Source organism: Podarcis cretensis (genome assembly GCF_951804945.1).
Source record: "Podarcis cretensis genome assembly, chromosome: 16".
Taxonomy (NCBI): domain Eukaryota; kingdom Metazoa; phylum Chordata; class Lepidosauria; order Squamata; family Lacertidae; genus Podarcis; species Podarcis cretensis.
This window is the reverse complement of record NC_137186.1, coordinates 28,446,141-28,456,171: the sequence shown is the minus strand read 5'-3', so window position 1 is coordinate 28,456,171 and position 10,031 is coordinate 28,446,141. Positions and strand designations below refer to the sequence as shown.

At 41.1% G+C, this 10,031-nt stretch overlaps 1 long non-coding RNA gene across 1 annotated transcript; it reads left to right on the top strand.

Moving 5' to 3' along the window:
- Positions 1 to 1,425: 1,425 nt before the first annotated feature.
- LOC307205128 lies at positions 1,426 to 10,031 on the top strand. The gene is made up of 2 exons (XR_013833894.1): positions 1,426 to 1,803; positions 2,802 to 10,031. It is a non-coding gene; the product is annotated as an uncharacterized lncRNA (long non-coding RNA).

Here is a 10,031-nt window from a genome sequence, read left to right as displayed (position 1 = left end):
GCAGGCGCCGAGCTGGAGACAGCACTGCGCAGGCGTGAAAGTTTCGGGAACGCCGAGAGGCACATCGGGCACGGCGGCTGACGAGCGAGCCAAGAGTCACGCGGGGCATGCGCGGCTCCGCTTCGGTTTCCTTCCCCCCCCTCCCTCTCTCTGCTTATTCCCCCGCCAGCTCCGCCCCACCCCTCCGCGCGCGACGCGGGGCGGGAAGCTGCGAGGGAGCGAGGGGGATCCTGAACGGCGGGGAGGGGGCGTTTGAAAAAGGCGGGAAACCCCCCCGAGGGGACACTCTGAGGGAGGTGGAAAACGACCAAAAAGAGAAAAACAAACTGGTCCTCAGAGATGAAAATGCGCGATAAAGCAAAGGCGTCTTTATAACATGCTCCCAGTCATGTATACCTGCTATATTTCCACTAATGAGAGGGAATTATTAACCTTATACAGTATTCACGTTATTGAACTCCCCCCCCCCCCCAAAAAAATCCTGAGCTCCGCTTTGCCTTCTTTTGTTTAGCTGTTGAGCTCTATTTTTGAGGGCCACTGGCCAATTTTTGCGCACGCCTATTTTGAGGTACAAATAGATAAGGTCAAATTTGACCATATATGGTGCCAATTACCTTAACAAAGTTTCCTTCCAGGTTCAGATTATGAAAAGGGATGGGAAACATGTCATAAATTACTCTATTTATATCCAAAGAGTTCAAGGTGAAATGCGTAGTTCCCCATTTTATCTTCATAACCCTGTGAGGTAGGTTAGGCTGAGGGGCAGTAACTGGCTCAAGCCTACCCAACGGGCTTCATGGCAGAGTTGGGATTTGAACCCTAATCTTCCAGGCCCGTAACCACTACGCCCCAATTATATCCTGCTCTTCCAAAGGAGCCCAGGGCATCAAGGTGGAGGTACTGTCCCCTTCTGCTACTGTATTTAGCTTAATCCACACCAAACAGAGGTGCTGCACGCTGCTGGGTTCTTTTTTTGGACTGAGGGATCACGCTTCACATTTGGGTGGGCTGCTAGACATGGACCTTTTTGTTAGAAGGCCCAGTTGCCTCATCCGGTTCAGAGTACGTCTCTGTAGCATAGACTTGTGTGCCAGCTGCACCCTCTCCTGGACATAGAGCCTGTCCACCAACATCAGAATTCAGAGTGCTGGTTTTGATATACCACATTTTTCGCTCTATAAGACGCACCAGACCACAAGACGCACCTAGTTTTTGGAGGAGGAAAACAAGAAAAAAAATATTCTGGATCTCAGAAGCCAGAAAAGCAGAGGGATTGCTGCGCAACGAAAGCAGCGATCCCTCTTGCTGTTCTGGCTTCTGTGATAGCTGCGCAACCTGCATTCGCTCCATAAGACGCACACACATTTCCCCTTACTTTTTAGGAGGGAAAAAGTGAGTCTTATAGAGCAAAAAATACGGTACTGTATAAAGCCCTGAACAACTTGGGGGCTGCCTTATTATGGAGTCAGACCTTATCTAGCTCAGTATTGCATGCACTGACTGGTAGTGGCTCCCCAGGGTTTCAAGCAGGGGTTTCTCCCAAAGAGACCAGGGATTGAACCGGGGACCTTCTGCATGCAAAGCAGATGCTCCTCCACTCAGCTGTGGTCCTTCTCCAACCATTTCCACATAAGGCTGCTCAGGTGCTAAAAATCATCCTCTACGGTCCTGCTCTTGATTCTCCTGACTTTTGAAGTGAAATGCTGGCAGCGACAGGGGATTTTCCATTGTTGCCTCTGACTTTGAAGTTCCATCCCAAAGGAGCTTCGTCTGCTTCCACCATCTTATTCTTCCCAGCACCAGGTAAAAACCTTATTTTCCAATGTTTTTAATCTATAATTTTGTTTTACGCTGTCCTGCTGTGGTTTTGTTTTATGTTGTTCCTATCCATGTTTTTATTATCTTTTGAAGCTACTGTGAGAGGTTCAGCTAAAGTGCAGCTGATAAATATTGCAAACTGGCAAGCAAATATTTAACATCTATATGAAACCAGAGGGAGAGTTTATCCAGGGATTTGGACTGGGGTGTTGTCAATATGCTGGTGACACACAGCTCACTCTCTCCATTTCATGAGCATCCACAGTAGCTTTGGAGGTCTTTAATTGGTGCCTATAATGATGGATTGGAGGCAGGCTAGCAAACAGGGTAAAGATGCTGCTGAGCCAGGTTGGAGGTGTATATCTTGTTTTGAATAGAGCTGCACTGATATCAGTTTCATTGTTTGGGGTGGGGTGCCCCAGGGTTATCAGGGGCCAGCTTTTGTACAACTTTGGCTGGAATGCCAGTTGTTTCCTTTTCTTACTCAAGCAAACCTGATTATAGTCACAAATGCCTTGGTTACATCCTGGTTGGATTACTGCAATTTGGAAGCTTCACCTGTTATAAGATGTGACTGACCAACATTTTGCTGGGGAACATGCAACCACAATACAGTGGTACCTCGGGTTACATACGCTTCAGGTTACATACGCTTCAGGTTACAGACTCCGCTAACCCAGAAATAATACCTCGGGTTAAGAACTTTCCTTCAGGCTGAGAACAGAAAACGCAGCAGCAGCAGGAGGCCCCATTAGCTAAAGTGGTGCTTCAGGTTAAGAACAGTTTCAGGTTAAGAACGGACCTCTGGAACGAATTATGTACTTAACCAGAGGTACCACTGTATTGATTTTTATGTGCAGTCACCACTAGCTCATTTCTAGGGACAATTCAAAGTGCCCACAAAGCCCTTAACTATTTTAGACTAGGATATTTGAACGACTCCATGAGCTCACCTACCCACTACTATATTCTGTTCTTCACAGGCCTTACTCTCTCTGCATCCTGCTGCCACAATGCCCAACTATATGGAACATGTTGAGTGACGAGGACTTTTTTGTTGTGGTGCCTGGATTGTGGAACTATATTTGGGGAAGCCTGGTTAGCCCCCTTCTTATAGGGTTGCCCATATCTGGTCAATACTTTCTTTGCTGGCAGCAACCTTGTAGGCTGGGTTTGGACTTAATTTTTTTGCTCCCGCTGTTGCATTTTAGCAGTGTCTGTATTTTTGCTCTTTGTTCATCTTATTGTTCTCGCTGTTTTTAATTGAAGATGCATAAGAAATATGGTGGGGGGCATCTCAAAAGGTGGGGTAGAAATAATTTTTAAAATAATGTCATTCAGCTGTACTTATTAGATATTATTATATGGACCATATGCTATTTTTAATGTACAGTCATGTTTCCAATATGTTTTCACTATCTATATATTCCATAGCTTGAAATGGAAAAGGGTTAGTAGACCAACCCACTGAACTTGTGTGCTTGAGCTGCTGGCTTTTCAATGAGATTTTCCAATTGCTTAGGCTGTGATTTATTTTATATTACAGCTTATATACATGGCTTTCAAAGATTGCATTTCAGTGGAGCAGTCCCTTAATTGATGAAACATCAACCAGGTCCTCTATCCCATTCTTTTATTGCTGCCTCAGGGGCTTTTCACAGGAGCTCACATACATTTCTTATTTTGCTGAACTGCAGTCTTTTTTTGTACAAATAGCTGCAATATGCATGATCAATACTCTTAATAATAATAATATACCTGCAGTGTCTGGCCAGGTAAATGCCCAGTGGCTCTGTTTAAGAACAAAAAAGGCACAGAAAATAGTATTACAAGAGCTTTCTGGAATCCAGTTGCATCATTTATGACATACACATTTTCAGTATGATATAATCTTAGTTTATGTAATATCTGTTCAAATTTAAATATGAATTAGTCTACCATTTTAAAGGGTGGACACTCACGTCTGACAGCCCCATACTTTTATGTAGCAGGCATGATCATTGCAGGTATATTAATAAACCTGCAGCAAAAGCATGACATACTGACAATATACCAGCAGCTGCACTTGCCCTTTAATAACTGGTTGGCTGGGGATTAGATATCTGGATGGTTGGTGGGAATTTATGAGAGTGAGGCTTGAATGTGGAGGACTGCTAAGGATGTAATTGGAAGAGGTTACTGTCTGGGAGTTGGGGGAGTCATTTTGGTATATAAGTTAATTATAGCAGAGCTTTCCCAACTGTGTGTCATGGCGTGTTAGTGTGTCAGCTGCATTGTGTAGGTGTGTCACATGAACGAACCATACGCTCCTCCTGGGGCTTGAAAGGTTTAGTTTAACCTCTGGTTTGCTAGTACTGTAAAATTGAATTACTGTGTCATGAAATGATGCAAAACTGAATTACTGTTTTGTGAAATGATGCATGTCCAAAAAGGGTGTCACCAACTTGAAAAGTTTGGAAAGAAGCTGTGGGGTGGCTTCTATTTCAGTTGTTTTTTTTTGTAGTAAACAACAATACTGTTTTATGGAGTTTATTGTGCTTTTGTATGTAACTGTTGATTATCAGTTACAACCCCATGGGGAACAGTCTCCTGAGGTAAGGGAAATGCATTCTGTAGATGCTCTGAAACATTTTCTATACTATAGCTGTTTCCGGGCATTTAGACACCGGCTCTGGAGCTGAGCCCTGGTTCAAATTAAGTTCTGTCCCCATGGTGCTAGGATATTCAGTTAGTCCTGTCTTCAAAGAATGCTTCACATATTCATTCTGTTCCAGATACAGCCTGCTGAGAAATAAGACCAGCTGAGTCCATTAAACAGATACGGAATAAATTTATTTAACATTGTGTACAAACAAAGACTACAAATGCCTTGGATCTCCTTGTTTCCCAAATACAGGTTTTTCAGTCCCTTTTCATTTCCTTCTTTTTTATGACACCTTTTAAATTTACTAACTTTTTGCTGTTTTTTTTTTTGGACCTGTTCCAGACAGACAAAAGCGCTAGAAAAACAATTATATTCCACAGCAGTTCCAAGTGCTCAGCATCTCTTTACTGTTTTACTTTTCTGAATTGGACTCTTTGGAATATTGAAGCAAGGAATATTGAAGCAGTATAAAATGCCAATGCAAAAATGCTTTTAAAACATGAAGGCGGTCTTAAAAACAATGACAACAAATATTAGCTTCATGGCTGAATTGTGACCTAGCAGTGAACAAAAAAAAAACCCTTCTCTATGAGCTGAAAATGCAAGCATTTACATAATTTAATTGCATTTATACTTAAATAAATAGTTTATTCATCTGCTTTCCTCTGAATTCAACATGGATCATTAACAGAAGGAAGTTACAGAAGTTACATAGGCAAGTCCAAGTAAAACCACAGAAAAAGGATGCATATTTCATATTGTCGAACTCATAAATTTTTACCTTATTTCAGCTTGATTACTTTAGCTGTATAACTCAGTATTTTTATTCTGTATTTCTACTGCTTTGTATAAATTTAATTTGGACATAGAAGCAGTAAACAGAATCACTTCTACGTTGAAGATGCTGAATGATCCATTTCCAGCTGTTTATACATTTTTGTGGGCTTCGGTTTTGTGATCATTCATCCAAGATAACTCCAAAATTTAAACAAACCTAATATTTACATACTAATTTACCCTTGGGCAATCCTTGGGTATTATCTGATTGTTGTTGTTTTTTAATTGCAGGGCATGTGTCATGGGAAAACCACCAGCCAAAATTAGCAACTTCTTGGTTCCCCTCATTTCAGTAGAAAATTCAATACAGTACATGCTTAACTCTTCCATTGAAATTAATGAGATCTAGAATAGCAAACGTGGACTGAGTCATATCTACTGCCAGCATTTCATACATGTGGGTTAAAATGATACAAGGCCTGTAAAGCAGGATGTCAGTGCAAAATCAACTTCATTTTTTCCAACTTGCTCAAATAAGCTAATGCCAAAAGATCTTTTCAAGTTGTGAAAATGTTAGTTTAATAGAAGGAAAGATTAAGACAGAAACCCGTTTATAATAAAATAGCCTATTTGCTTTCCTTTCCACACAGTAACTTACAACCATCACTAATAATTTCATCTAAATTCATTATAGCTTATTTTGACTGTAACACAGTGAGGGCAAGACTTCCTACGGTATTCATGTGATAAATGCAGTTACTGCATGATATCCCTTCATGAATCCTTACCTTTTATCATAGAAAGCAATTACTCACAGGAGGCCTGTCACCTCTCTTCTTGGTCAAAACATGCCATCACATTACCAGAACATATGCATTCACTTTTGTACACATTTATAAACTATGAGTAGTTTCTTCCTGACCAATGATAAAAAATGCTGACTTGTATAGGACATGATCAAAGGGGAGTAACTGTCAGCAAGTTTACCCTCTTAAAATATTTTTTCATTGTTTATCAATGTAAGGCTGACCATCTGCATTAGCACTCCCTGCAGGAAAGATTATGTGACCATTCCTGCTCCATGGAGATCCAGATTAATCTGGGTGAATAATCTTCACCCAGAAGGCCATTTCCAGATTCAACTCTCATTCAGAATCAGGAATCCTACTCAAGTGATCTTTCTCAAAGAATTGGCTGAACACTACGTGATGGCTAACCTTGGATATTGACTGGAAATTACTTGAAGAAATTCTCCTATAAGTCATCCTGCCTCAGGAATTGAATTCACATAAACAAATCCAGTCAAAAGTTTGTCTAAGACCCTCTGTTACAGTTGGGATTACATTACATTGCTAGTGCTGCATCAGCCTTAGTCCTAATCTCCAGACTGGTGAGAAGGGATGTGATGCTGAAGGCATGTTTTTGCCATTCCCAAGTACCTTGTCTTTTTGCATGTAGGACTGAATGGCAATCACACTGTTATATAAAGAACGCAAATTGGTGTTAACTGAAGGGACACCAGTGAAAGTAAGCCTGCACCTGGTGACCTGAGTTTTTCTGGATGTGGCAGGTTTTGCTTCCTGCAAGTAATCTGGCTGATTTACTTAGCTTTTCAGAACACAGCAGGAACCACTGATAACTAAGCAAGCTTCTACCTGAATTATGGTTCTGCCCCTTCATAAGCCCTGCATTCTTTCCTGATCATGCTAAAGGCCACAAAGCAGTGAAACCCAGAAGCTAACGTTTAAGTATTGGTAAATATTTGCACAGCCAGCCAGAAGGGTTGTCAGTGAAAAGAGGATCAGAACATAATGGTGACGAAGAGATGACAGAGGATATGTACACTTTATTCTGATGATTCTTTTTCTCTCTTATGAATCAGTTTTAAGAAACTTTCTGGAGGAATACCTTCCTTGACACTAACCTGGAGAGTGATGCTTATAATACAAAAGGAGTGATGAAGTATGGAAAAACAAGAGCAATAACATTCCTACTGAAATGACCCTAGCAATTGTTTTATAACCTGAAGCACACTAAAGGCATCCTTCCTGTGGAGACTCTTGTGGTCAGAGCCAAGGAAATGAAGAACCTCTACATTTGCTTACTCTTGTAGAGTTAACAGGCACATGCTAAGACGCGTACTGAGAAGCCATGTCACTAGACTGCAGTATACTTAAATGTTAATCCAGCCATGACAGTGCACATGCAAAGCTTTGTTGAGGCCAGGAGTTTCCCTCTTCTCTACTTACAAGTGCAGAATTGTTTGGCCTGTGAAGGTTTATTAGAAGAAAACAGGAACCCGCCCCCCTGCCTATAACAGGCTTTGGAATGTTCACTACTGTATATCTAAGAAAGTGAAAGTGGTCTGATTAGACAAGTAATCTTCCATTAGTCTTTGTGCCCCTTGACAAGCTCTTGGGATAGGAGCTGAAAAAACAGACACAAGCTCTGTGTGGCCCTTATTATGATGTGTGAGATATTAAACTTTGTAGCACATTCAGCAGGGCACATGTGCAGAATAGGCAGCCAGTCCCCTCACTCACCATTTCCACAGCCTGAATTCCACAAAGGCTGAAGGTAGATTAAAAAGCAAATCTATCCCATGATAATTCAGTTACAGCACAAATAAAACAGCTGATCCCAGTGTTACCACCCTAACTCAAAGCTCCAAAAGCAAACCTAAAGCTGTTAGAACTATCTTCCTTGAGTGACCACAGGATGGGAATTCTATCATTGTGGTTCAACCCTTGCTGTGAATTGATAGGCAACAGGGCTCTCTTGGTTGTTCTTAAACAATAACAGCAAAACACAGGGAAGTTATATTGGAAGGGCACAATATCGTATTCATTCACTCAGTCATTCACACCCAATAATATTAAGGATCTATGCTATGGATAACTTTCTGTAAAATGGAATATTCTGTAGGTAACTTGAGGTTTTAAAACCAGAGCATTGAGAAAGCTACATAGGGAACTTGGAATCACAGAAGAGGAATAAAAACCCCCTGGGTTTCTTGGAAGCGATTAGGAAGAGGCCTTCTAAAGTTGCATTTTATAACATTAAGGCATAGAAATTAATATTCAAAAGATTCCATAAGATTATCTGCCAAGATTATCATCTTGGTTTATCAGTGATATGCAAAACCTGTAATTATGCCCACCCACTTATAACTAATTTGAAATTTCCGAGCTATACACCAAAAGCATCCTGGAAGAATGGGATCACCATTGGAGGGCCGGGCTTCCTGCTATAGTTGGCACCTGAATGTGAAAAAAATCAGTTGCCCAAGCTTCCAGAATTCACAGTGGAGCAGAGTAAGAGAAAATCCTTTCAGAATATGTATTTTAAAGGCAGGTAGAGGGAAAGCCTAACCTGAAACTATGGGTTATCAGTTTTTTGCATTCACAAACAACCTAGTATGGTCAAAACACCTTGGGTTGTATCTAATTGAGTGCTGCTCCGAGCAGACCCACTGAAATTAGTAATTAGTAAATTAGTAATGTTTATTAATTTTGATGGTTTTTCTTTGAATATAACTAATGTTGGATACAACCCTTTATTCACTCAACCAATTCTTGGTCAAATCTGATGCAAAGTTATTAGGCTACTGCAAAAGAGAGGACTTTCCCCCTTTTGGGGTGGGGAGCTTTAGAAGGATGCTGCATACTTCTTTGGTTTGGTTTAGTCACTCAAGTGGTACTGTTCCCCTCTTGCCACTCCCATTCTTTAAATCTCTGAAAAGATTGAAGGAATAACCACCTCCAAGACTAACCAGTCTGGTAATCTGTAGCTTGTCTGTGAGAGGCGCATGGAGGGGACATTAAGATCACACATGCATTTGCCAGTGTTGACAGAGGAGCAAGCCGCATCCCTAACCTAGTATGTGATGCCAGAGTGCTGCATTAGTGCCAGGGGAAGGCTAAGTCCCCTCTGCCCAAGTGAGGTGGAGGAAGCACTAGTCTTGATACCCAGATAGGGATTTCAGTTTGGAAATTGTGAGCTTGGGAGCAGGGCAACCTTAAGCTCTGAGTAGAAGCCCTTGCTTATAGTAGCAGCTTAGGCAGGCAGTGGGACAGAGGCACCCTCTAGAAGAAAGGAATCCTTGTCTTGAGGGGCTTTCCTATGAAGTAGCAACTTGCTTATCACCTGCCCACATCACCCCAGTTATGTTTCATCCTCAGAGAGGCGCAAGGCCATGCTGATGTGGAGACCAGTATACTGAAAGGCAGTCCTGGTGATTTTAAGAAAACTCCAAGCAGGGGAAATAAGAACCCCTTCACTTGAAAATCTGGATCATTTTTACAGTGTTGCATGCTTAACAGATCATTTAAAACAAAAACAAAAAACCAACCCTTTCTCAATTTTCAGATCAGTTTAAATTTAAATTCAGATCAGTTTCCCAGCTCAGAATTGCAATTATTCAGGAAAGCATAGGTTTATAATACTAATTCATAATTATTAATACTAATAATAGAATCAATTAATTGTCCAATCTCTCCAACATCTACGTGCCTCCATGTAAGAATTCACCTGCTCATCAAAGCAGCTCTCAAGGTTTCCAAAGCAAAGGCATCCTCCTTACAACTATGCAGTATAAAGTATCAATTCAATATTAAAATTACAGTTTAATGTAAATTTTTAAAAATAAGTCAGGCAAGGTGAATTGGCACATTTGTAGTCTTTGTAGTATTGCATTTCCAGTTGTAAGCCGCAGCTATAGATAAGTAACAACCAATGATGCACAAAGGAAAATAGCAGCCCCTTTTGAATGAGAAGTGGTGCAAATTCAAAA